The following is a 27,139-nucleotide window of genomic DNA, read 5'->3' as shown; positions in this document are numbered from 1 at the left end:
CCCTCGATCAGTGAGTGATGTTAATTTTTCAGCAGTATTCATGTAACACCCCTCCCCCAAAATAGTCAAACAAAACCCCCTATGTCACGTACCTTCATGTTGCATTGGGAACATAGATAGCCTACCATCATATTTCAGATGCAAAGCAAGAGTTTAAAATAATATATAGGAGAGACAGGAGAATATAAACCATCCAAAGCATAATACTTCACCATCCACTTGAGATTCTCTGATAAATATCTTTCTTTACTTTGAGTCAGACCAGTACTCAAAGGCCCACAAGGGCTTAAAAAGAAGATTTGTTCTGTCTAGTCTGAAGATAAATATCAACTTATCGTACCAGATGAAGTATACCAGTTCTCGCAATGGATTTATTGTTTGGAAAAGATCTCTAGTACATTGAGTAGTGTTTGTTCTTAGGGCTGAAGATTTTAAAAATACAATTTTTTAAAACATTCACATCTAAATTTTTTTATTCTGTAGCTTCATATATTAAAGAATCAGGGCCATAGTCTTGTTTTCAACTTAGGTATTTCAGAAGCAGATGTTTGTTTATACTGGAAAGTGACATATTAAACAGATACAGTTTAGACATAGGGGGAAGGAGTATCTTTCATGGTCATTATTGCCGAGCCTCCCTTCAGCTCCCCATCTGCCTTTCTTAGGTGCTTGGGGAGCAGAAAGGAATTGTACGCGGCACCTGGAACAGGCCAACTTTTCCAGAACAACTGGTTTGTGGATTGGTTAGCAGAGTGTCATCAGGGAGCATGGATCTGATGTTCACCTCTTCCCATCACAGTCCACATCAGCATAAGCACGAGCTGCCCTCACATGCGTGCAACTCAGAAACAGGATTTGGAAAAATTACTCAAAAGCTATTATTTTATTACATTTGACATTAAATAGGTTGAGAAATCTTTCTATGTGCTTCCTGGACTTTGATTTGTTTGGGTTTCTGACTGCCACAAGAGCTCAGCTCTTTCTCTGCACGAAAGCCAAGCCTGCGAAAGCCACCCAGTGAGTGACATGAATGAGTGTTAGCCTCACTGAGGGTGGAAATAATCATGCCTACACCTTTACCAGGTTGATAACTAGATGTCCAGACAGCAAAATTCACATTAAGTCTCTCAAATCTACAGCAGGTTAGGGCTGCTTGGGGCAACCGTACAGCTAATGACCACAATGTTTTCTGAGCCATTGTTCCCTTGGCTAAGGGAAGATGTTGCTGTAGCAGCAAAAGAAACCTGGAAGGATGCAAAGGAGAGAATTCCTGCACATTTCCCCAATATGGTGTTTGAAAACACTTCTTTCACCAGCCTCTTTGAAGATACTTCTATGTCTGTCAATCTGGACACATCACTACAGACAGAAATCTGGACACAAGGCTTATTGGTGGGTATTACCTGATGTTTTTAAAGTTAGGAGCATGTCTGATAATAAGATTGGGTTCCCAATGGGAAAGTGGTGGATAAATTGTCTGACATAAGTCACAGTCTCCCTTAGAGAAGAAAATATGGATGCAGAGACCTATCTGAGCTCTCAGGTTGGTATCTTTGATTTTCTGATGCAGTAGCCTTGACATATCTCAGAATGGTTTTGGTTATGATATTGGTTTATAATATAGATGGGAAATATGAAGACAGAATTAATTTTTCCCCCTTTCTTACTGCTGTGTCTTAGATTTTCAAAAGGGCATAAAAGAATATATATATATATATATATTTATATGTCCAGCTTGTATCCAATTTTTCAGAGGAATAATTGCTCAGTACTCTTTAAAAAACAGAACCATTTAATATGTTACTAGTGACTTGAAAATACAAGCTGTTCTCTCAGCCCATCATCTTGAGTAAGCAAAAATGAAGTTGCAGTCACATAGCCAAAAAACTGCAGTTTGCATCTGCCCACGTGTGCCTTGACATTTCCAATGCTCAGTATGCTAGCATTTCCTTCCTGAATCAGTTTCCCTCCTCTTGCCTCCAAACCACTTAGCTAAAAATCAAAATTTGGTGGATGTAATCCTTCTAAATGATAGCCCAACACCAGTTTGATGTTATTCCTGAAAAAAGTTGTACAACAGGCTCCAGATTTTCCTGCAGCATAATTTTGTTTAAATACTAAAATAACAGGACCTTAATGGAACATAAAGTTACTACATCACTGTAGATAGCTCTTTGCTGCCAGCCATTCCTTACAGTCTTTGCCATGCATGGGTCATTACACAGAAAGCAGTTCCAGTTTTCTTGTGCCCTAGACCCAGCTTGTACGTACTATTCCTTCATGGATCATAACATCAGCCTTTTTATGCCCACATTTTAAAACACCAAACTGTTAAACACATTTCAGTATTTCTTGGGATTATTGGCATTAAATCACTACATTCAAACAGCCAAAGAGACCAGCTTATATATGATGGTTGTCTGAACAGAGAACACTTATTCATCTTTTTCTCAGCACCATGAATGCAGGAAAAGCATAAGGTGTCATTTTGGAGGCTATAAAGAAAATAGCATTCAAGCATAACTTCAGAAAGCATTTTAGCTATTGAAACTCAACAGCCGAGGGCAACAAAAATTTCCCATGGATTTAAAATTCATAGAATTGTCAGACCTTTTGTAGAGGCAAGGGGTAAAGTTCATGCATTTCATAGCTTCACTAACTCCAAGAAACAACGGTGCCTTTATGTACTCCTGAGCTTTTCTATAGAGCAGATCCTTCCATGGTAAGCAGAGATAAGAAATAATGCAACACAGATACAATACTCCCACACTTCTGAGCAGTATAGCTTCCTAAACACATTCATATGCTTGGTCAGCAGATATTCCCTACCTTTGGTGGAATTACAATGTTTTAACGGTAAAAAGCTGTCTGCCACCTTGAAGAAATGCAAGGTGCCTTTTGCAGTTCGGCTCCCTGTTAACTATGGAAAGAAGCAGCTCTGCTAGAAACCAATGCCTGGGAAGACAGAGTGAAGTCTGAATAATCAGGCCCCAACAGGGGTCTGGCAACAAAACCGAGAGAGGAAGTTAAAAGGATTAGCACTATAACACTGTTTAGCATTAGTACTCATCTCTCTCTAGCCTGACCCAAAACCATCATCCTCCTTCTAAGCCTGCCCTTCACCATTTTTACTGTACTCAGAATAGCTAAGTTCACTCACATATAACTTAACCTCCTCACTTGAGGTTTGAGCATGGGTTGCTCATTAGCTGTATCTGCATCGTTAACATCATCACTCAGGATGAGACTGGTTTGGAAAGCAATATTAGTGAAACGAGTGGTTCAAACGCTAAGCCAAGGATATCTGTGCATTTGAAAAGCAGAAACACCTGTGCTTGCTGTACATCTTTCCATTAGTGCTTTAGTTCAGGTCATGAGAACATTTTTAAGCAATCTCCCAATCCCCTCTGTTAAGCAAGCTTTGGTTTACATCTCCAACTGATCCTGGAGCACGTGAAGCTTCATCTTCTCAGATGAAATAACACAGACGATGACCTGTAGATGAGCACTTCTCTGCATTCCTTATTTCACTCTACAAATCTGCTGTTAACTGGTCCAGCATGACTTGTTAATGTTGACACAGACACTGAGTATGCCAAAACCTTGGCACCATCAGGAAAATCCAACAGAATTTAAGTGTAGACAAGTTTGGGCAGTGCGGAACATGGAGTTTCAGAAATAGAGCATATGGGAAAAGGTGAAGTCATGGGAATAGAAGTGAGCGGGACTGGAAGACACTGAAAACATGGGAGACACTCCATGACTGAATTCCTGGTTTATGAAGACAAAAATATGTGGTATGAAGAAGGTAACACTTGTTGTCACAAGTGAGATTTCCCATTAGGAGACCTGTGGGAGGTAATAGAGCTCCCAGCCATATTAACATTCCAGATGGGAGAAAATGTTTCTAAAGCTAACATTTTTAAAATTAAGTTGTCAGGTTGTGCCCTGGCTTAGTTCACCATGACTAAGTACCATAGAGTAGCACTTAAAATAAACCATAGCGTGAATTCTGCTGAAGAAACCATCCCTGGCTGCTAGACACTATAGTATCACTCTGCTAATCGTAGTTCCGCTACAAAGGCTGAAATTCATCTTACCTGACTTTAGGTCAGAAAGACAACATAAAGCAAGATTTTCTTGTGTGTCTTATATAGCCATCTTTGAATGGGACAAAACAGACATCAGGGAGAATAAAGCCCACTCTAAATGATACTTAATTTCAGTTCATCTGATGAAGTAGAGGTGCCCATAATATAGAAGCCTACAGATGACTAGATCCTACTAATCCTGGGATCCTTTTCTACTCCATAAGGCATTTCAAGGAATAAATCTTTCTCACCAGTTTTAGATGGTTTTAATGCAAAAAAGAATCCTGTTCTGGAAGTACCTATATCCATGGACTATAAAAAAAGTCTGCAGTAAATTGGCTAAGACATAGATGTCCCATTGTCAGTGACTATATCGTCAGATGACGCCCCTCACAGGAGTGCAGTATATCCAGAATATTTCCAGTTAAGTTAGTACACTTCCTGGAATATAATCATGCATGGTTTAATCAAGATTAGAATAGCTTATTAAAGAGGGCATTCGATAATGTTGCCTAAAACAGGACCTAAATAAACAAAAAGGGGAAAAAAATCATAGAATAGTTTGGATTGAAAAGACCTTCAATGATTATCTAGTCAAACTCTCCTGCTGAGGGCAGGGACATCACTAGATCAGGTTGCTCAAAGCCTCATCCAGCCTGACCTTGAACACTTCTAATGGTGGAGCATCCACAACTTCTCTGGGCAATTTGTTGAGTTGTCTCACCATCCTCATCATAAAAAATTCTTTCTTGTATCCAACCTAAATCTACCCTCTTTCAGTTAAAAACTGTTGCCCCTTATCCTGTCACAGCAGGTCCTGCTAAAAAGTTTTTCCCCATCTTTCTTATAAGCCCCTTTAGGTACTTGTCCTGGTTTCAGATGGGATGGAGTTAACTTTCTTCTTAGTAGCTAGCACAGTGCTCTGTTTTGGCTCTGATGTGAGAACAATGTTGATAACCACACAGAGGTTTTTAGCTGTTGCTGGGTGATGTTTATACCAATTCAAGGACTTTTTGGTTTCTTGGTTTGGTTTCTCACACTCTTCTCCAGCGAGAGTGCTGGAGGGACACAAGACACTGGGAAGGGACACAGCCAGGACAGGTGACTTGAACCAGCCAAAGAGGTGTTCCATACCATGGGATGTCATGCTTGGTTTATAAACTCAGAGGGTTAGCTGGGGGGGAGGGTTGCTCAGGGACTGGCTGGGCATTGGTCAGCGGGTGGTGAGCAGTTGTACAGTGCATCACTTGTTTTCCTTTCTCCCTTTTGCTTTGGATTTTATCTTTTTCCCCACCTTTCTATTATTATTGTTATTATTGTTGTTCTTACCTCTTTATTCTGTTTAAATTATTAAGTTGTACTTATCTCAACCCTTGAGTTTTACATTCTTTTCCAATTCTCCTACCCGCCCCTCCAGGTGTGGGGGAATGAGCAAGTGGCTTCGTGGTGCTGGGCTGCCGGCTGGGGTTAAACCACAACAGTACTGGAAGGCTGCTGTAAGGCCTCCCCAGAGCTTTCCCTTCTTCAGGATGAACAACCCCAACTCTCTCAGCCTTTCTTCAGAGGAGAGGCGTTTCAGCCCTTTGATCATTTTTGTGGCCCTCCTCTAGACTTGTTCCAACAGGTCCATGTCTTTCTTGTGCTGGAGACCCAGAGCTGGAAGCAGTGCTCCAGGTGGGGTCTGACAAGGGTGGAGGGGCAGAATCACCTCCCTTGACCTGCTGGCCACGCTTCTTTTAATGCAGCACAGGATACGGTTGGCCTTCTGGGCTGCAAGCACACATTGACAGCTCCTGTCCAGCTTCTCCTTTACCAGTATGCCCAAGTCCTTCTCCACAGAGCTGCTCTCACTTCATTCATCACCCAGTCTGTATTGATACTGGGCATCGCCCCATCATTAGATTCACATTGGGCCACTCCTCAAGCCTGTCAGGCTCCCTCTGGATGACATCCCTTCCCTCAAGCATATCAAATCAGTAATTGAATTTCATGCAAATGTGTATTTTATGCAAATGCTTATAACATGGTTTATTTTAAACCCACAGAATAACTCATATAGATTTCCTGTTCAAGTCAGTTTTGAAAGGTATGTCTTTTATAGGCACGATACATGTTAGCTGTCTCATTGTGTAAATAATATTTCTGTCTTAAAAACAAACACTGCCATTTTAATATTTTTAAATAAGGATGAGGGGAGAATACTGCAAACTAGAAGTACTACTGGATTTAAAGCTAGCATTATTTTTTTATTGTTTTCTTAAAAATCCTAAACCTACTGGAGATGCCATTCCCATGCTAGCTTCTCCAGTACTAATTAGTAGCTAGTACACTATGCCTTCTTAAATCATCAATATCTCTAGTTCTCACTGCTTTTTGTAAGCAAAACTGTAAGCAAACTTCAAAATATCTTTAAAGAACACTATTATAATCTCAATTTCCAGGTAAGACCAAGGCATGACAAAGTTTTCCAAAGGCTGTCCAGCACGTCATTGTCCAACTCCCCTCCCTGATTAACAGTTCATTTCAGCTAGATGGTGTGGAATGGCCAACAAACGATTTGCTATTATTGCAACTCTCTTAGAAGCTGTACACCAGAAAGTCATAACTGCCCTGGATCACACATTGGCTAACACTCTACTGACACAAAAAGCATCCTCTCCTCCAACTCTCTACAGAAACAAGCCTAGCCACCAGTGCGTTTGTTCAACAACAACCAAAGGTATGACGTCAGGTCATCATTTTTATCCATATACAATCTTCAGTATCATTACAGACTCCTCATACAGCATGCACCTGTCAGCCTAGGTCACAAGTGGCAACAGTCATGGGAATTTGTTCGGTTCTTCCCATTCTCATAACCTCTCCTCTCACAAACTTCCCCTGCCCGCAAAACAAAGTAGTGTGGTGTGGAGAGTCTCTTACTTCATATAAGCAGACTTGCACCAAGAGCCTTCCTATATTTCCTTTTTCAAAAATCAGTCTTTCAACAACATCAGCAAACTAGAAGCAAAACCCCCAAATGCTACAGTTTACCCATGTGCCATTTTGCATCCTGTTTCTGAAACCAGGGTTGACAGGCCAACATATGTGACCAATAACTGCTATTCAGAGTTAAGCTCTGCAAATGGTGATTGACATGGAGCCGGGCATTCCATCAGCCAAGGGAGTCATCAACTATAGACCAGCCAAAATAAACTGGAAGAAATTTCCTCTGGGTGTTAATCACTCTGAGTATCATTCTTTCCCACACACTAGGCAAAGATTCTTGACCTACTGATTTGGAGCAAACCCACCCCTATTAATTAAATAATTTGTCCATTAACACCTGAAGACATACATAACCTTCTCACCCTACACAAGAAAGAGAACAGAGTAAGTAAACATGACTAAATCCCCAAGCTTGCTTCATTTGCCCCACTGCATATGCCATCCTAATACCGCATTGTGTATATCTGCACAGCAAAGCACATTAACACGTATTTTTTTAAAATCTCTAACGGATAGGTCTTTCAGATGAAACAGTCCAAAGCTGGGAAAATTAATTCCGTTACCTTTCAGTGGTTGGATTTATGCCTGGCCTGAAGTACAGCATTATACAATATCTGTCCATATCATATAGGCTTCTAACTGGTGTCTCAGCTTTCACAGCACTTTTTAATGAGACCATGTATCACAAAAATCAAATGTCTTTATCATAAAAACTAGCTTTTCCCATATAACTGCAGTCATGAAATTCTGTGGGAAAAGTTGAGTTTCGGAGAGTAAGACTTTTGCAAAATAAAGCAACATGGGTTTGGTTTTCTGTCTGCTAAAAGCCAGATTGTCACTTCTGCAAGGTAAGTCTTTGTCCACACAGTGAAAGACCTACAAAATCATCAGGAGTAATGGTCTTTTAATTGTAATGAAGTCCATTTTTAACTGCACCTTATGGTAAAAAGTTTCTGGAATTTTTTACATTAATAGTGTCCCATAAGTCTGGCTTACAAATTGTAGAAATTAAGATGCATAAGATTATTGGTACATTTGACTTTTTAACAGATTATGTATACCTCTAGCCCTCATGTGCAAGTTTTCAGTGCCTGGTAGAAAACATTTTTTTTACAGACACTGCATAATGATCTCAAAATTGAAAAAGCCAAAAGCCTTGCAGTGTGATGAGAAAAATAAGCCTTATATTTTAGCTGCTTTTAGAGGCATTAAAACCCCAACAACCCAGAATATTGCAGTGTCTTTTTAATATATATTAGAAAGAAAGGCTTGCTAGGAAAATAGTTCTTCAGAGGACTTATAAAGCAAAACTCTGTTGATCATCCCGTTACACCTTTACACTGCAATGCAAAGGGGCCTGTAAAGGGCAGGTACCATCAGGAATGGTTCTTTCAAGACAACATAGTTCAGACAATTTAATGGAGAAAGAATGGGAAGTTAAAATGGCTATTGAGAGTGTTTAACCTCCTTTCTGTGCCTTCAGAGGTCTCTATCCTCCTTACCTTTCTGTCTGCTACCTTCCCTCTCCTTTGCCTCCCAGCTCTTGAAGTTTACAAACTATTCCTCTTTCTTGCATCTGTGCTTACCAAGGCAACTTCTGATTCTGTAGCACTGAAAAGTCCTATTTTCATCTTCAGGGCTTTCAAACAAGCTTAATTCACAATTTCTGTATAAAGGCTGCTTCCCCTGCTTTCCTAATGTAATTTTAAGAAGAGAATCTGGTAAATTTTTCCTTCTCTGCAGGCTCCTCCTGGTCTCCTCTTCCCACATAGTTGTTTTCCCTCTGGGCCTCTCTCTGTCCCTCTCTTCTGTACTTTATTTTCTGAGTAACCTAGTCTAGTCTCAGGAATGCACCCTGGTATTTTAAAATGTACTGCTGTCAAGAAAAGCAGAGAGCTGTTTCCCTGGTGGTTATGTAGGAATAGCACACAAACAGCCTGAGTTGCCCCTTTCTTTCTCTTCCCCTTCTCTTCCAAGTACCTCAAAAAGGCAAACCCATTGAGTCAGCCCCATGCATAGCACCAACCAATGGCCAAAAGATGTTCAAAAAGACTAAAAAATATTTTCAAACTTAGGATTGTCATGGAAAATTTCCAATTCCAGTTCAATCATAGAAGGAAGAGAAGATTAAAAAAGTGCTAGCAGTTTTCTGCTTCCTTGTCATGCTCAAACTTCCACCTGCACACTGACAGGGACAGCAGTCCTACATCCCTGATGAAGTCAAAAGCCCATTTGAAAAGCAGAGGGATTGAGGTGCCATTTCCCCTCTTTCTTCAAGACCCCTCTCTTCCCTCTGGGTTTACCCTACAATTCTGTGAGCTCTAGTGTTGTCCAAATGTCTGGGGAATGAGAAGGAGGTTAAAGACAAGAAGCCAAAGACTAAGGACAGGGAAGTGAGGACACAGTAATAGAAATCCTAGAGTAGGGTCAGGCTGGGGAGCAGCAAGGCCTGATTCAAAAAAGTTAAAAAATCACTGCACTTAGAGAATATGCTGGAATTAATCTCAAAACTTAAGGGAACCTATGGGAAAAAATCAGCACTGTTGCTTATTAGTCTCTCCTGAGGCATACCCACCTCATCAGCTCAAGACAAACAGCAAATACATTTTACTCAAACTGAAAAATCTAAGTAAGTGGGGCCTTTTGAAGTTTAGATGTATTTGCGGAGAAATGGTGGAAAACCTTTACAGCTCTTAGCTCATTAAAATATTTCAACACTGCAAGAAACAAGCTCATGCTGAAATTCACAACAAATTTCTTATTATTCAAGGAAATAACAAATGAAAATAGCAATTGTCAAATCAAAAAAAAAACCCCACCCAAATCCAAAAAGTAAGATTGGTTTTGCTCTCACACTATCACCTGATCTGTTCAGCATTTGTCCCAAGAGTGCACATTTACTCACAGGCATACTTGAATAGCTACAATAATAATTGTATTTTGTATTCAGTACATACAGTATTTTGAAGGGGGAGTCCACTCCACCTCCCCTACCCTATTGACTTCAGAGAAGCAAAATCAGACTTCAGAGCTTCCCGTTTTGGATCAAGAAAGGCTTAGAAGCAAATGCTGCAACCTTGCCAACTGGTTACACACCAGTAAGGTGGATAGGTAAAGCTAAGGAAGAGACAGAGCTTTCCTTTGTAGCACTTACCACTGTAACAGCAACAGATTACTTTTCCATTACAGCAAAGAACAGCAGCATTTAATCCTCTAGTTGTTCTCAGATGTACCACAATTTGAGCCCTGGCACACAAAAAGTCTTGCCTTACAAGTCCAGATGGTAGGAGAGATAAAAAACAGCATAAACATAAATATGAAGGAAAATACTTGTGATTTTGTGGAAGACTAAAAAAACAACCTCCATTTTTCCAAGAGAAATACTGATGACTTCATATGAGACCTTACATTTCACAAGGAAAGTATATATAAAATTCCTTTAATCCACTGTATTTTACATAAGCGTCCAGGTAAAGTTAAAAATGCTATTTTCTAGCAATGAAAAACCTGCACGGGAAAGGCATACATGGCTACATGAGTTAGCACAGTCATTCTTTATTCGTTAACTTTAATGAGCTTTACCTGCAAAAGCGAGAAGATACTTTTCAGAATTTGTAGTTATAATTTTGCTGTGACTTAATTCAACCCTTTTTGTTGCACAGAGGATATATATAAAAGGCAGTTTCAGGAGTTTATGTTTTGTAGCCGTTTTTCCCTGATTTCTAGAATTAGCCTGAAGGATCCTTTTAGAGAGCAAGTAAATATATATACAATATTAGGACAACACTGCAATGCAAAGAGGATGTTAAATTGCTCATCCAAGGAGATGACATAACGAATACTGACATAATTTCCAAGCAGCAAAGCAAAACTAGGTCAAATCACATTGACCTATCTAACATAATAAGCCTTTTTTTTTCAGATTTTTACAATGTAGACTGTGTCTGCAGGCATTAATGTCCTCTGTTATCAATGTATAGTGTTGTCACTCTGTTTTAATGTCTTATCACCATGTTGTGTTAATTAGACCAAAACAATATAGTGCACTTTTGAACTGCTTAACTCGCAGTTTCAAATCTCTGTCTAAGCTATACTTCTGAGGTTATCCAGTCAGAAATGAAGTCATTAACTCTTTACAGTCACTTGTTTCAATAGCTGCTACCAAGGCTGGCGGAACAGCACAACTTTGCATACAGGTCAAAAATCAAAGCTTTGTAAATTGCATATTGCTTGTCAAAAACAAGGTCTGTATAGCTAACATCTGTCTGTGAGCAAAGTGCACACTAATTTTGATGTCACTTAACACAAGGCAGAACTCAGGCATATACGCTTTCCTGAGCATCACGTGGACAAATCTGGTCCATGCTTGGCCATCAAGTGTCCCTGCCCAAGAGCTTTATCCACATGTGGTGCTCTGACAGGGACAGTCCTTTTGCTTGCTCAGGGCAGCTTTCCCTTCCCCTACTCTTGTTCCTCTGCATGTCAGATTTACAGCACACATATTTTTCAGTGAGACTATTAACAGAGTTGTATAGGTTTATGCCTACAGCCTCTCATGACTCTCACAAGAACAGAAACATGAGAAGTGACAGCAATATCTGCCTGCATCCCTGCCTCCAGAGCTGAGGTGGGACCAGAGACCAGGCTGAGAGCTTGAGGCCCCAGCTATCCACAGAGCTGGATGTGGTTGGAAAGGAGGAAAGAGGCTGAGGCAGGAGACAGAGGCAGACCCTAGTGGACTGCAAAGCAGAAGCTGTCAATAGAGTTTACGTCTTCCTGCAGAATACATAGATTTTGCAATATGGGTATGATCTTAAGGGGAAAACCCCAATATGTTCCAATGATAAAACACCCTCTAACACTTCTGAAGCTTGCTTGGTGACGAGAAGTACCTTGAAACTGAGATGCTGGCCATTCTTAGGACAGAGTGGTTGGATTTGGCAACTCTAATTCTAAATACACACACATACGTATATATGTAAATGTGTAGTGTTTCTCTTATTTTTTTCCTTATTTTTTTACATCTTCACTTACCTCTCAGGAAGAAAGAAGAAAACCCAACCAATACACAAAACAAACCAATTTAAAACAAACAAACAAACAAAACCCAACAACAACAACAAAACTAAAGAGGGATGATGTTTTCGTATGGGAAAAATACTGAAAAAAGAAGATAACTTTTTTTGAGAAACATTTTGCTATAAAAGACTGTTTTCTCAGGGTTTGGGTTTTGGGTTGTTGTTTGGGGTTTTTTTTGAAGAAAGCACCAGTCTCGGCTAACGTTTAAAACAAAGGTTCTAATAAAAAAATAGAAATGGAGATCCCAGGGATGGTCGGCAGGGTCTCATACGAGCAAGCTCTCTCTTCCCCTAAGTAGTGCATCGGCTCGCCCATATCACAGATGAGTCTGACCTCCCGCTCTGGTGGGGGGTCTCTCTGAGCTCTGCTGCAGCTGTTCAGTAATTAAATACCTGCAGACCCAAAGAGCCAAGTTAATGCCATTAGTCATGGGCACCTGCTCGGGATGCAGGGGTGCTGAAGGGAGGCGGCAGGCGATCCTGCGGGCCTGCAGGTGCACGGGCAGCACAAGGCGGCCAGGGTGCAGCGTGACGGGAAGCTGTCGGCGCCACCAGAGGCATGAGAAACATGTCAGCCTCCCTCCCCAAAATGTGGAGCAACTGTCAAAGCGTGTCACCAGCTCCTTTCTGGGGCCATGAAACAGCCCTCTGTAAATATTTTCATTGCAGTCTATCACACTACAACGAAAAATCCCATCAGCCCTGTGGATCTCCTCATTTACTCTCCCACTAAGCCAGGGGTAAAAGCCCAGACTCTCTTTTATTTGTTTTACTATCTTAAAATTGTTCTTGCACCCAGCTGTCTCAACACTTATGCAATCAAAAAAGTTTTGTCATACTTCAGGGCCAAACAAATATCTATTTGCCAGCTTTTCTATCCTCCCACATCCCCCTGGGAAGAGATAAATAATAATGATAAACAACCATGACATGACAGCAAATAGGAAAGAATTTTAAAGAATTAAGAGCTATTTTTTTGTTTAGAAAAGAGATCAAAATCAGCTTCCTACCCTTTAGCGCCTTTCCCAGCTTTCAGACAGGGTGGATTCTGCACTGCAAGTCAGGGATCTCAGGGATATACAGTAATTCCTTACAGCTTGCTAAAGCATTACAAGCTCTAAGCTGCACGACTGTAATAAAAGACTTCAAACCCAAGAACAAGCTAAAGAATGGAGTACCCTAAGAAGTCTGAAATTCAGTTCAAACAAACTCCAGCCCACATTCAAAAGGCTATTCACACGATTGTATGTGAATACAGGTCTGCTCCTTTCTCCCAGCTCAGTCTTCACCCACAGCCAAATCAAATTGTTCCTCCAAACGCTGAAGCATTTACTGAGCTTCAGCATATCCCCTGAGCATTTTCCATCGCGAGCTCCTCGTTCCCAGCAGTTTATTTTCCTCTACCCCAGGATCCAGCAGACCCCTTACCTCTGGTGCTAGTCTGTGGAGGGACTCTGAGTTCTGACAACTTTTTGCAGAGCTCGGAAGCTGTTGAAGCCTTCCGTGCTGCTGCCTGCCTCCTGTCCCTCCCCAGCAGGGAAGCCCTGGGATCAGGCAGTGATGGGAAGCCAGCACAGCAGAGTGCTGGGCAGGCGGGAGGCAGAGAGCCGGAGACAGAGCTCATCAACGGTAGGAGGCCTGGTGGGGATCAGAGTGAGATACACATCTAAATAATTCAGGCGCTAATAAAAGCTTTAGGTTGGGTTCTGTTCAGATGTGAGACAAAAATGAATTTCAATGTATTTCAGGCTGCCATCAATGCAGAATGTGGTGTTACTTAATAACCTGATACTGACAAACCAACATTATTTTAAGAGTGTTCCACATAAAGTTAATAAGGAAAATGGCTATGCCTGGTTTTGTATTTTTATAGCTTTATGTTGAAATTCTACCATGTGAAATTTTGAGAACTTCAAGTCTGACCTCTACAGGTAGGCTGCTGAAATAGGTACAGTATCTTCTGACCACAAATTGTACATAGGACTTTTTAGACATTGGAGAAAGGTGGAAACTGGATCAGAAGTACTACGTAACATCAGAGTATCATCATTGCATCTTTGAAGCTGCATTTAAAAACACTATTATCTGTAGCATCATCTGTGGCAATTTGGTTCCTATAAATGCTTTCTTGCAAAATGCATAGATGGTGCAGCAACACCAGAAAAAGCACATCCAGCACGAACATTTTTACATTCAACAGCGTTATGGGGCTTTTTACTTTTACAAGTGTTACGGGGGTTTGCTTCTGCTTTTTATTATCCCTCTCCCTTCCTCCCCAATCTTCCATATGATCTGCTCTTTCAGAGCTACAGAAACAAATGTTACTTTGAAACTGATAACATCCATTTGAGTTTTGCAAAACTGATGTTTTTAAATGCCCTGATTGGTGCCACCTTTTTCTAATCAGAACCAACCACTCTAACAAACTACCCTTTGTCCGGGATCCCGTCCCCTCTGTTCCCACCAACCGACAGCACATGTTGCTATAGCTACCCTGCATGTCTATTTACCACACAAGTGATCAAAGGGAGCAGACAACACACATACACACTGCACAAAAAACCTCGCCAGGCTTCCTACCGAGCAATGTCCAGCCGCTAATTAACTGATACACTCCCAGCCTGCAGCCTCTGTACACTTGTTTTCTTTATTCCGCATGGTACACACACACACAAAAAGCAGCATTCGCCAAGACGCTCATTCTTCCCTCACAGGCCAAACAAACAACAAAATGTCCCAGGATGAACTTTAAAAGATAATTTCCTAAAGCAAGGGTAAGGAGTACAGCACTCCAGGATAAGAATACAGCTCTTCCACTGAGGAACACACTAAGAATTTTAAAAGGTACGCAAAAGAAAATGGGAAATAAGAAACACATGCTAAGAACTTAAACAGCTGTAAGAAAAGGGGATGATTTTGAATTTTGCATGTGTTTTGCACTGCAGTTGTATGCAGTATTTATTCTCTAGGTGAGTTATGTGCACACTAGCAGCTATATGACTGCAGTCATGATAAGTAACTGTAATGGCTTTACGTGCCTTAGAAACACAGTCTCTCTTTTTTTGGTGGCCTTCCAGTTAACAGTCATTTTGTTGAAACTCTTTGTGTGATGAAGGGCTCAAGTCTGCTTTGATGGATGTCAATGGGACTTCAACAGGATGAGGCCAAAATAAGGAGTTTCATTGGTTGTCAATGACACTCTCATGAGCTGCACTTTAGGGATGTGTTGTGGGTGAAAGTGAGTGAAAATGAAGTATTAAAATTCATCAAACTTTTTATTTTTTTGTGCAGGAGGTTTAGGGAACTCAAAACAGAGCCCACAGTGCCCTCTCCAGTTCTGCAGCAAATTTGGGGAATCCAGCCACAAGAAACCAGCATTCTACCACATGAAGGCTAAGCATCTTCTCAGGATTTTCCATCACTTGCACATTTTCTTACTCAGGAATTTCTTTTTAAGTAATAAACTGAACCAAGTACTCTGCAAAGCAGAAAATGTGTTACGTGCAAAGGATTTTTTCTTGTCAGGTTATTTAAGTTACTTGTCTTGCAATCACGTTCAGATACCTTTAAGAAATTGCACTTCTGCTTCCTAAGACTAGTCTTACAGCATGCTAACAAACCCAGATGGGTGTATTTCCTAAACCTTTAAAGTACATGGTGACCAGTGTACTTTCCCAGATGCCACATGCACATCAACACGACAGAAATTTTCCCATTTTGGTTACTGGAGTTAACATGTGCAGTCATTCTAGCAGCCAGCAAGGAGACAACTCTTGCTGAGCTTTTTCAAACATCACCTAGAAATGACTGCTTCTTTAAACTGTCTCATTTACAAATCTCAACACAACATTTACACCGACCCCTGTACCCGCTAGAGACTATTGGCCTAGCACAGTGGTAAAGTAGGTTGAATCTTATCAACTCAACAGGCTGCATATTACACTTCTACAGTAATTCCTGGGCTTCCATTGGGGAAATTAGTGCACTTGTCTTGCTATATGCTGTCGTTCAGTACCTGTGGGCTGCCTTTGGGCCAGATCAATCATCACTATAATACACGGTTTCATCCCAACACCCACAACATGCTATCTGCTTGATTGTTAACTCTGCAACCCCAATTTAAGATACAGCTTCCACCAAGAGCCTTTCAAAGTGGGAATACTGGCTCCCAGAGCCTAAGAGGAAGGTGTTAACCCACCCCCCACCGCCTTATAGCCAGGTGGTGGAAGGATGGGGAAGGAAGCACCAGGGAAGGGCAGGGAAAGCAACAGGACCAGTAGGTGGGGAGGGCGACAAGGCAGAAGAGTAGGTAAAAGCAGCTCTGTTGCTCTGAATAGGAGGGCCATAACAGGGCCAGCAGGAAAGTCACCTTCTGTATGTTTCTCTTTCCCGTAACAAAATCAAACTAGAAGCAGGAGCAAGGGCTCCAGCTGCACGTGACTTTCCTGCTCTTAAGTGTCTGCTGTAATGGGTTTCCTAAACATTTTGTACAGATACTTTATAGCAAGTTGCAATCTTCAGTTCCCACTAAAACATGAAGTCTGCTGCCGGGGGGCGATGCATCCAGTGGCTCTGTCGGTGTCGTCGTCCCCCCCCCCCGACTTCCTGCTCCCTGGATTTGTCTGTCCCTCAGGCCCTAGCAGCGCCCACAGCTTTCCCTGCCAAACTGGAAATACGTGTGCACAACAAACCAACCAGACCCGGAGAAATACTTCTAAATTGTTCACTTGGAGCGGGAGAGAGAAAACGCGCTCACAGGCAGGTGTTTAAACAAACCCTGGCAGAGCTTCAGCCGGCGCCCCCCACCCCCAGCCCGGGAGGAGGCTCCGGGGGGGCGGGCAGGATCCTGCGGGGACCGGGCGGGCCGGCAGGAATAAGCCCGCCCGTGCCTGCACCTCTGCTTAGGCTGGAATGTCTCCCCACCTCCCTCTCCTCTGTTGCAGGGGGAGGAGGGTGCGCGAGTGCATTAACATTTCCCTCTTCCCTATTCTGACTTGCCTTGCTCTTTTAACCCACCGTCTATGAATCTTCGTTACCCCTTAAGCTTTACTCTTTAGGCAGGAGTATTTCAGGAGAGTAAAGTGCGCGTTTCACAGAGCATTTTACTTATTATTGCCATCCTGTAACATTTCTGCTTCTTTCTCACTCCTCATTGACAACCCCCTATGCCAAAGTACCCTCTTGTGGCGATAATGATTTCTGATGGCTACGTGCATCCAGCTGACCAACTTGAGTATACAAAATGCCCTTTATTTTGCTTCACAAGGACAAGCTTTCCCCTCTCTCTTTAAAGAGTTACAAAAGTAGTTTTTGGGATAGTGGGAGAAAGAAATACCTTTCCTCCTTCCATCACCCATATCGTCTCTTTCTTCACCCTTCCCCACCTCCTGTAACTTGCAGAAAACCAGGTGTAAGGAAGCTGAGACTTCCCACCATGGTTTCAGAAAGTGAGCAGAAAACAAATGCTCCATTTGCACTACAGGTGCAAAATCCTCGCACATGCATTCCCTGGACATGCACTATAAAAGTCCCACTGAGAGCTGAATGAATAACACCCACACGGAAAAGAAACTAGAAAACTTCTCTCATTTCCTCATATTTACCCATCGCCTACCTAGAAAAGAGCATATTAACTGCAAGTTTCAGAAGTGGACTGGCATGGGTTTTTAAACTGGGACAGATCTCTGATTCAGTCTTAAGATACAGCCCCGCCAGTTTGCCTTGCTCCCACAAGGCTCTTCTAACTGTACATTGTTGTTGTAAAACTATGAGCAGCGAGAATCAAAAACATTTTGCCGCTGTGCCTTTGAACGACAATAAAAGCTCCTTTTGTCTCCTCAGGTGAATAGAAGTCCAAACAAAACCCAGAACGCCCACCTTATTTGAATAAACTTAGAACAAAAAATCCCTAGAAAACCATCTTAAAGTGCTTTTGTGAAGCTGTAAGACAGCTTGAAACGACTACATTTTGGAACAATCAGAAGATTAAAGCACTGGCAGGCAAGGAACTCACGCAGAGCTGTTTAATAAATTATCCCTGGCCTGAATTATTGGCATATTTAGGCGCATAACCCAGCAAGTTCTTTCCTTTCGCATGTCGCAAACAGGTCTGAGAGACAGCCTACACAATGCCTTTAAACCATGGCACACTGGAATTGATTTACATCCCTCGAAAACCGCTTCCATGCCCCGTACAAACCCCAAACGGACAATGACCTGCATGGCATCACTGCCTACCGGGAGGATTAAGCCAAAAAAATCCCTCGGATCGGTTAATTATTGGGGGTTTTTCCCCACCCCGGAAACTTAAGTTTTGACAAGGGTAAGAAACAAGGGTGGGGGGGAACGTGAGAGCAACCGGAGCTCCGCAGAGTTTGGTACCGGTAGTACCCGGGGCCGGCTCCTTACCTGCCTCATGGTGAGATTCCCATCATCCATCCATCCAGCCGGCAAGGGGCCGCTCACACCACTCTGCTGTCGGCAGGGCAGAAATCCATCAAGTTTCCCACCGTAAGCAAGTTTCCCTCCCGCCTCCTCCCTGCCTATTATCCCGCCCCCCACCCCCCCTCCCCTTTTTATCCTTTGCTGGGGGGAGTCTTCTTAAGACAATGTCAAGTTTCCCAACCTTCCTTCCGCAGCCTATAGAAAGTCGGGAGCGGGGAGGCAACTGTCCGCCTGGCTCTTATTTCAAACCGCATCCCAGGGATGTAGTAGTGGGCTGAATTGGGCCATGAAGTAGCCTCGCCAATCAGGAGGAAGGGGAGGGAGGCAGAGCACATAAAGCCTGCCTACATGAGGATTAGGAAAGCTTTCAAGGATTTAAAAGACCGAAAGCAGCTGGAAACAGTGTCTAGGGCTACAAAGAGGGAAGTCAATTTGCGGTGGAAGAGATTATTCTCATCTAACTGCTCCGCGTCTGCTTAAAGCATAACGGGCTCCCAGGACATCAGAAAAAAAAAGAAAAAAAAAAAAAAAAAGAAAAAAAAAAAAAAAAAGCAAATGTCCAGTTGAAACCGGTGAAGCATCAGGGTGATGCAGAAACGCTTCACCCGGCAAAACTACAGTATCCTGTATGAGTCGAAGCCACACACATCGCGGAATAACCGATGTCCTCATGTCAGAGTAAGAAGTAACCTGCACAATGACATGAGCAGGAAACAGTAACATACAGCCTGCCGTTCACATCATGAGCAAGTGCCCGTCTGCCAGAAGGAAGTGTACGTGTGAATCCATAGGCTTTGGAAATGTTTCCTTGCAAAGCTGTATTTGTCTCGGCAGCAAATGTTCGATCATCCTTAGCATTGGTGTGTTATATGCTTTCCCTTCTTCAGGGAGGGCAATTTCCTCATTCCTAGCCAGTTGCTTGCACAAGATAATGCTGGACCCCAAGTGCAACTTTAAAGAAAAAATAATAATATATTTTTACTATTATTATTTTAACAAGATCAGCTTCTATCTGCTGCCCCTTGGTGGCTTACGCTAAAATAAACAAATAAAAGCTGCAGTGGAAAATCCCAGATCTGAAGTAATAATGCTGTTTGAGTTACACCTTTCCTGAGTTAAAAAAATATGCAGGGAAATACAAACCTGCAAATTCATACCATGCACTATTCTCCAAAGCCTTTGCCTCTAACTTAATATCAGTTCAGAAGCCTGTTAGTATCTCTGTTCCACTCTAAATGGAAGTCTGTCTTTTGATCTCAGGGGACAATCAGGCAAATCTGATGTCTGAAGAAAAGCCCCAATATCATGGATTGCTTCTGCAAGGGCTTTATCTACCAATGCAAAAAGCAGTCACTGTCCAGAAAATTTCCTATCAGTACAAGAAATCTTATTGAATCGAGCTGCAGAAAAAGAAACGTTATAATGATGTGCTACCAGGATTTTAATTAAAGGCTTCTTAAAATATATTTCCTTTTAACTTATGATAAGCTCCAGCACTGGGTATGTCACAGGGAAAGGAAGAAACGATCTCAAAACCTTATACATTTGTTTTCCCATTCAAAGACAATTATGATTCTCCTCACAAGTGCAACCAAGAAAGGAGTTTGCATAATATTGGCACTGTCTAGCTCAGAGGCAAGGCATGGACAAAGGGTAAACTTGATTTAAAGCATTATTACACTTTACCCATGGCTGACTGTGCTCTTGCCTGGTCCATGTCCTCAGGCGGAAGAATCCAGTTATATGCTTTAACAACACAAACCAACTATCTCCAGGGATCATCATGGCGCTTCGCGTAAGGGTCAGAGAGCCATTCACACTAGTTAACTTGGAGACAACTTAGTGATCCTCCAGTGACACTCTAGTCCTGCACACTTGTCCAACAGCTCGAAGCAGCTGCAAGACAGAGAGAGAAGTGCATTAAGAGCACTTAACAGGAATGCATGTCCTCTGTTCTCCAAACATAGCTCAGTGGACACATGTCACTTGAAACGAGTATGTGGTATGCAAAGACCTTTTACTGTGGTTAAATTGAGGAGGATTCTCTCCAGGATGCATTCAAATGAAGCATAAAAATGCTTTTCTGAAATAATTAGAGCCTTAGGTGTAAATTTCCCTGGTGAAGGTGATTTAGCAAAAGGCGCAAAACTAACAAAATTAGTACGATTTATAAAAGATTCACCCCAAAACCTTGTATTTGCTTTCAGGGCTTTAAGAAGGGGATTCTGGGGACAGTTGCCATTTCAGGTGGTAACACAGCAAAAGATTCAGTCAGAACTCCAATATTATAAAGAAAAAACAGCTGCAGGACTTTTCTGAAAATGAACCTCTTTTCTTATACAGCATGCACTCCTTACAGGTTGGAATAGGAACTGCATTTTTCTGAAAACTCAGCAGAATGTGGTATCTAAAAATTAGTTCTATAGGATGAAAACTTATTTTTAGTGTTAGTAAAAAAAATAAAATAATTTTAAAAATTGTCAGTGACACATGATCAGAGTGGAGTGCAGACTATCTTTTTACTGAAATAACCAAGTGTCACAGATAGCCCCCATTCTAATTCTACCATTCTCTTGCTATCTTTGATGAATGTGCTTTGTGATCAACCCACACAGCAGCAGTACTATTACATGTGGTGGATTCAGAAAAGTAGGTTCGGCACTTCTTAAGGGCTTCTGAGTGTCACAAGAGGAAGAGAGAGAGTCCACATCTGAACTGATTTTGAAGGTAATCAGCGTTCAAAGACACAATGGTTCAGCTAGATGTGAGGAAAAGGAATTGCCTCTTGAGATGCAAGACTGGTGCTGTTTTTCACACCTTCCCCTGAATATCTAGTTTCACATCTATAGCCCAAGTGTATGTGTTTGCATGAGAAAGTCATACAGCCTTTGGGGGAAGTAAAAGAAGATTCTGTCCCTGAAGGAGGAAAACTTTACAGTCTGTCCAGTGGGAGCCTACGGATGTAAGGGCAGCCAGAACAGTTGGTGCCAAGTGTAAATTCAGGCATCACTGGGAGCAAAGAGCGGTATAAGCAAGACCAAAGTAATGGCTGGAAGCCTGATAGTTTTAAAGGATTCTTATGGAATTAATTAAAGTGAAAAGACAAATGGCCACAAGTACACCAAACCATTGGCAGTTTTACATTCTGTGAACTCTTTTCATCAACATTAATGGTCAGATCCCCCTTATCAAACATCAGTTTAACCTGCACTCAAGAGTTGTGAGTGACTCCAAGCAGACATAGAAATACCAGAGTAGCTCTGACCTTGCTGCTCGCTGCAGGCACTTGCCACAACCCTCATCACACCCCAGGCAGCTCCCAGGTAAAAAGGGCAGACATGCAAGCTCTCCATCTATCCTCATGTCTCAAGCACCACGGTGCCCCATTCACTAAAGCAAATAACTACCTGGGCTTCCATTACCAGCAGCATTGCCCAACAAGAACTTCACTGTGGTCCATGTTGTTCTGCTCCTGACCTGGCAAAAGTAGTTAGCAGGTACTTGTGAGAGCTCAGGGCGTTGGGTGCTAACTCACAATCCCGCCTACTATTGCTGCTTAACATAAAGAGGTAACTTTAGTACACATCTTGAGCTGGCTGAAATGGCCAAAAAGGTTTCAGATTCCTATAAACATGCAGCAAAACCCAACACCATGTAATACCAGTTACAAATTGTACATTATATACTATCAACTATTTTTACTAAAATATAGCAAACTTGGTGTTATGTGTTCTTTGGCAGCATGCCAATTCATTCTGGAAAAGTTCAGCCTCCGGATGAGGCTTAGTTCACAGCTTGTCAGAGCACTGGACAAGTTTGAAGGTTTGAATTTGTGAAGAGGCAAGGACAACAATCTTGGTTCCAAAAATTTAGCACTGTTTCAAAATCTGAAACTTTTGCTTATTATTATTTTTTAACTAAACCTTCCTTAATTAGCTTAATTCTTTTCAATAAATTACCAAACACAGCAACAGTTTTGAACTGGTGGACCAGATGCAAAGCTACCTAGTGTGGAATTAACTCAGTCACTGGAGGAGGTTTTTTTGTGTAATTTTATGTAGTCCAGACCAAGCTAGGTCTGCACCAGCTGCAGGGGGAGTGCAGGTCATGAAGTGGAGAAAAGGACTTTCATCAGCTGAATTTCAGCTGACATGGAAATCCTTCTGGGCCCAGAGAATTCCATATACACTAAAGACAGAAGAACCACGCTGTCTCCTTACAGAGCTGTGCCAAATAGAGACAGACCAGACCCCGGGATCTGATTATATGGTAGGAGTGAAAGAGCTGCAGCAGGGAAAAATATGACCCAGCACACAGGTTAAAAAGAGCTTGAAAATCAACACCTTCAGACATGAAGCCGATCACAAATAGATGGCCTTTAGTTTGCAATATAGACAACTGATAAAAACATGCTTTTGGAAATTAAACAAGCAATTAAACTGTTGCACTTTGAGACAAAATGGTAATATTCACGCCCAAAATATTGGTGTTGAAATTAATTTCCAATGGTTTTTATAGTTCCTTCCATGGCAGTTTCAAATTGGCACCTGCAGGAAGAACAGGATGTCCAGAATACAACATACTATTTAATAACCCTAGATAACAGTAGCATATATATAACTCAAGACAACACAGAAATACAAAAACAACCTCCAGAAAAATAAGCACAAAATACGAGGTTGCAAGATGAAGACAAATTTCTGTAGAAGAAATATAAAAAATGGAAAAAAAATCTGAAATCACGTTACTATGAAAAACTGTTCTCGAGATGTGAAAGTGTCACACAACGATTTCAAAATGTGTAGCTAATATTTGTGAAGAGCTGGATCTCACAAAGCAGCGCTTAACTGCTTTTACCAACACTGCTGCAGTGAGTGCAAGGAAGATAAAAGTACCCTGGCAGAGCATCTGACTCATGTAAATGCACACACATTTTCCAACAGAACTTTAAAAATCAGGCCAGCCATGTCAGACATCCCTCAATTTACAAACACACGCTGAAAGCCACAGTGCACAAAGCTGTCCTAAAGGCAGACCTTTGGGAAATTCATTGCTTTCCAAGCAAGATGACTCAGCCTTTCATCAGGGTATCACTAAAACAGGCAGAGATGAGAAAGATCAGAGCATCCTGCAGTCCTCTTGGACAAGCAGTCCTCAGATGACCGTTCGCCCTCACTTGTTTTTTTCCAGCATCCCTCAAACTGCTCTGATCTCACTTGGGGCTGCACCAGCCACAGGCAAGAGAGAAGGGACGATGACTTCAAGACAACTTCCTCCATCACTTATGCAATCTAAATAATCCACAGCTCAGACAGACAGAAAGGTGTTTCAAAAATTATCCATCTGCACTTGCCTTAATGACAACACTGACTAGACTGTTTGATTAAGGTCTTTTAATCAAAAGAATTATATCTGCTGGATTTCATTTTACCACATCTGCTATCAGGCAGAAACTTGACCTGCTAAGCTGAATAAGTTGGTGCACTTTCATGTGTAGTAAATTAGTGATAAGACGACTGATAGTCTATTCCAAAATTATGTGGAAATACAGGAAGGTAAAATGACTGATGAAGAAGGATGCTATAAGGGTTAAGAGTTTCCAAAATATCTGTTGTCTAGTATGTCATGGTTTAATCCCAGCCAGCAGCCCACCACTACACAGCCGCTTGCTCACTCCCTGCCACCTGGAGGGGTGGGGAATAGAATCAGAAAGGAATGTAAAACCTGAGGGTTGAGATAAGCACATATTAATAATTTTAACAGAATAAAGAGCTAAGAACAACAATAGTAACAATAGTAACAATTAAAATAGAAAGGTGGGGAAAAGGGGTAAAATCCAAAGGAAAAAGGAAAAGAAAAAAAAACACCAAAACAAGTGATGCACAGTACAACTGCTCACCACCTGCTGACCAATGCCCAGCCAGCACTGAGCAACACTCCCTCCCAGCTAACCCTCTCAGTTTATAAACCAAGCATGACATCCCATGATATGGAACACCACTTTGGCTGGTTCAAGTCACCTGTCCTGGCTGTGTCCCCTCCCAGTCTCTTGTGTCCCTCAGGTCCTCTTGCTGGCAAAGCCCAAGAAAATGAAAAGTCCTTGACTTAAACATCACCCAGCAACAGCTAAAAACCTCTGTGTGGTTATCAACATTGTTCTCACATCAGAGCCAAAACACAGCACTGTGCTAGCTACTAAGAAGAAAGTTAACTCCATCCCTGCTGAAACCAGGACAGTACCCACCCCTTATTCCATACCATTTATGTCATGCTACATTTTCCAATACATCGCCGTCATCATCACCTCTCCTGTCCTTTATATAAATACACAGATATTACTCCCTTAGTCTATGGACCACCCCTCTAAAATCCATTGAGTTCATTTAGTCCATGATGTTGGGCTCCATCTGCTGTAAGTCTTTCTAGGCAATGAGGAAGGTACAAGGTTTTGAATTGTTCCATGTTGAAGCCAGTTCTAATTCTATTTCAGCTGTGCTGATCTGGTTTCATCAGTCAATATTTGTTGGTGTGGCAGTTGAAGAAAAAATAAGGTTCAAATCTTCAAATATAAATCTGGTAGAAATGGATGCCAAAAGATTATCCAGTCTCTCCGGGACGTGGGTTCAAATTCTACCATCATTACCAAAGACAATATACAGTATTATGTAACAATTAACATTGCTTAATTTATTAGCTGTTTTCATCCAAAATCAAATCCCCTTGAGACCACACTGAACTTTCCCATTTTCCCATCTTCCCACATTACCCACCAAGTGCTCCCAGGCCTGTGAGTAAAAACAATCCCACAAATGGGTTTGCCTTTGCCTGAGGCAGGAATGACCCAGACTGTTTTCCCAAGCATATTTTTAAGGTGCACTACAGGAACTCTATCCCCCTCTGCAGTACTCAAAAGCTTTGACTGGGCAGGATCAGCTCAGGTAGCAGACCCTTTGGTATAAACCAACCAGGTAGCCTTTGCTAGATGTTTATCCCAATGTTTGAAAGTTCCACCACCCACTGCTTTCAGTGTAGTCTTTAACAGTCCATTACATCGTTCAATTTGCCCAGAGGCTGGTGCTTGATAGGGAATGTGATATACCCACTCAATACCATGTTCTTTGGCCCAAGTATCTATGAGACTGTTTTGGAAATGAGTTCCATTGTCTGATTTAATTCTTTTTGGGGTGCCATTCACCACAAGACCTGTCTTTCAAGGCCCAGGATAGTGTTGTGGGCAGTGGCATGGGGCACAGGGTATGTTTCCAGCCATCCAGTGGTTGCTTCCACCATTGTAAGCACATGTCGCTTGCCTTGGCAGGTCTGTGGGACTGTGATATAGCCTATTTGCCAAGCCTTACCATATTTATATTTCAGCCATCATCCTACATGCCACTAAGGCTTTAACCATTTGGCTTGCTTAATTACAGCACATGTTTTAACATTCATGAATTACCTGTGCAATAGTGTCCATGGTTAAGTCCACCCCTCGATCTATGGCCCATCTATATGTTGCATCTCATTCTTGATGACCTGAAGTGTCATGAGACCATTGAGCTATAAATAATTCACAATTCTGTTGCCAATACAAATCTACTAGAGCCACTTCAGTCTTGGCTGCTTGATCTACCTGCTGGTTGTTTAAATGTTCTTCAGTGGCCCGACTCTTGGGTACATGAGCATCTACATGACGTAGCTTTACAACCAAGTTCTCCAACCGAGCAGCAATATCTTGCCATAATGCAGCTGCCCAGATGGGTTTATCTCTGTATTGCCAATTACTTTGCTTCCATTGCTGTATGCACCCCCACAGGGCATTGAGTCAGTATAGAGGTAAAGTATTGGCCACTTTTCTCATTCAACAACATCTAAAGCCAGCTGGATAGCTTTCACTTCTGCAAACTGGCTCGGTTCATCTTCTCCTTCAGCAGTTTCTGCAACTTGTCATAGGGGACTGCATACAGCTGCCTTCCACCTCTGATGCTTTCCTACAATACGACAGGACCCATCAGTAAACAAGGCATATTGCTTCTCATGTTCTGGCAGTTCATTATACAAAGGGGTTTCTTCAGCACATGTCACTCTTCCTCTGATGACATCCCAAAATCTTCACGTTCTGGCCAATCCATAATAATTTCCAAAATTTCTGGACGATTGGGATTTCCTATCTGAGCTTGTTGTGTGATCAGCGCAATCCTCTTACTCCATGTAGCATCAGTTGCATGATGTGTAGAAGAAATTCTTCCTTTAAACATCCAGTCCAGCACTGGTAACCAGGGCGCCAAGAGGAGCTGCGCTTAAGTACCAATCACTTCCAAAGAGGCTCAAACTCCTTCATAAGCTGCCAATATCTCTTTTTCAGTGGGAGTATAGCAGGCCTCAGATCCTCTATGTCCCCAACTCCAAAAACCCAAAGGTCATCCTCGAGTTTCCCCTGGCGCTTCCTGCCAGAGGCTCTGGGTTGGGCCATTCTGCCCAGCTGCAGTGTAGAGCACATTCTTTACCTCTTGCCCAGTCCGAACTGGCCCAACAATCTCCTAT

At 42.0% G+C, this 27,139-nt stretch overlaps 1 protein-coding gene across 6 annotated transcripts in view; it reads right to left on the bottom strand.

Annotated features, from left to right (window-relative positions):
• The window catches only part of MID1 (midline 1), a 353,212-nt gene that overhangs the window by 160,088 nt on the left and 165,985 nt on the right, over positions 1-27,139 (bottom strand). For 2 of the 6 annotated variants that reach the window (XM_080376924.1, XM_080376930.1), the window contains exon 1: positions 18,566-24,217. The exons of 1 other annotated variant lie outside the window; for it this stretch is intronic. The gene's annotated coding sequence lies outside the window, so the exon portion shown is untranslated. Of the gene's footprint in view, positions 1-13,167; positions 18,496-18,565; positions 24,218-27,139 lie in introns of those variants that run through there. 3 more of the 6 variants (XM_080376925.1, XM_080376927.1, XM_080376929.1) reach the window with 3 other exon arrangements.

This window comes from Falco punctatus (assembly GCF_963210335.1).
Source record: "Falco punctatus genome assembly, chromosome: 2".
NCBI classification, from domain to species: domain Eukaryota; kingdom Metazoa; phylum Chordata; class Aves; order Falconiformes; family Falconidae; genus Falco; species Falco punctatus.
Note: the sequence above shows the minus strand (reverse complement) of the source record. Positions and strands in the feature narration are given on the sequence as shown.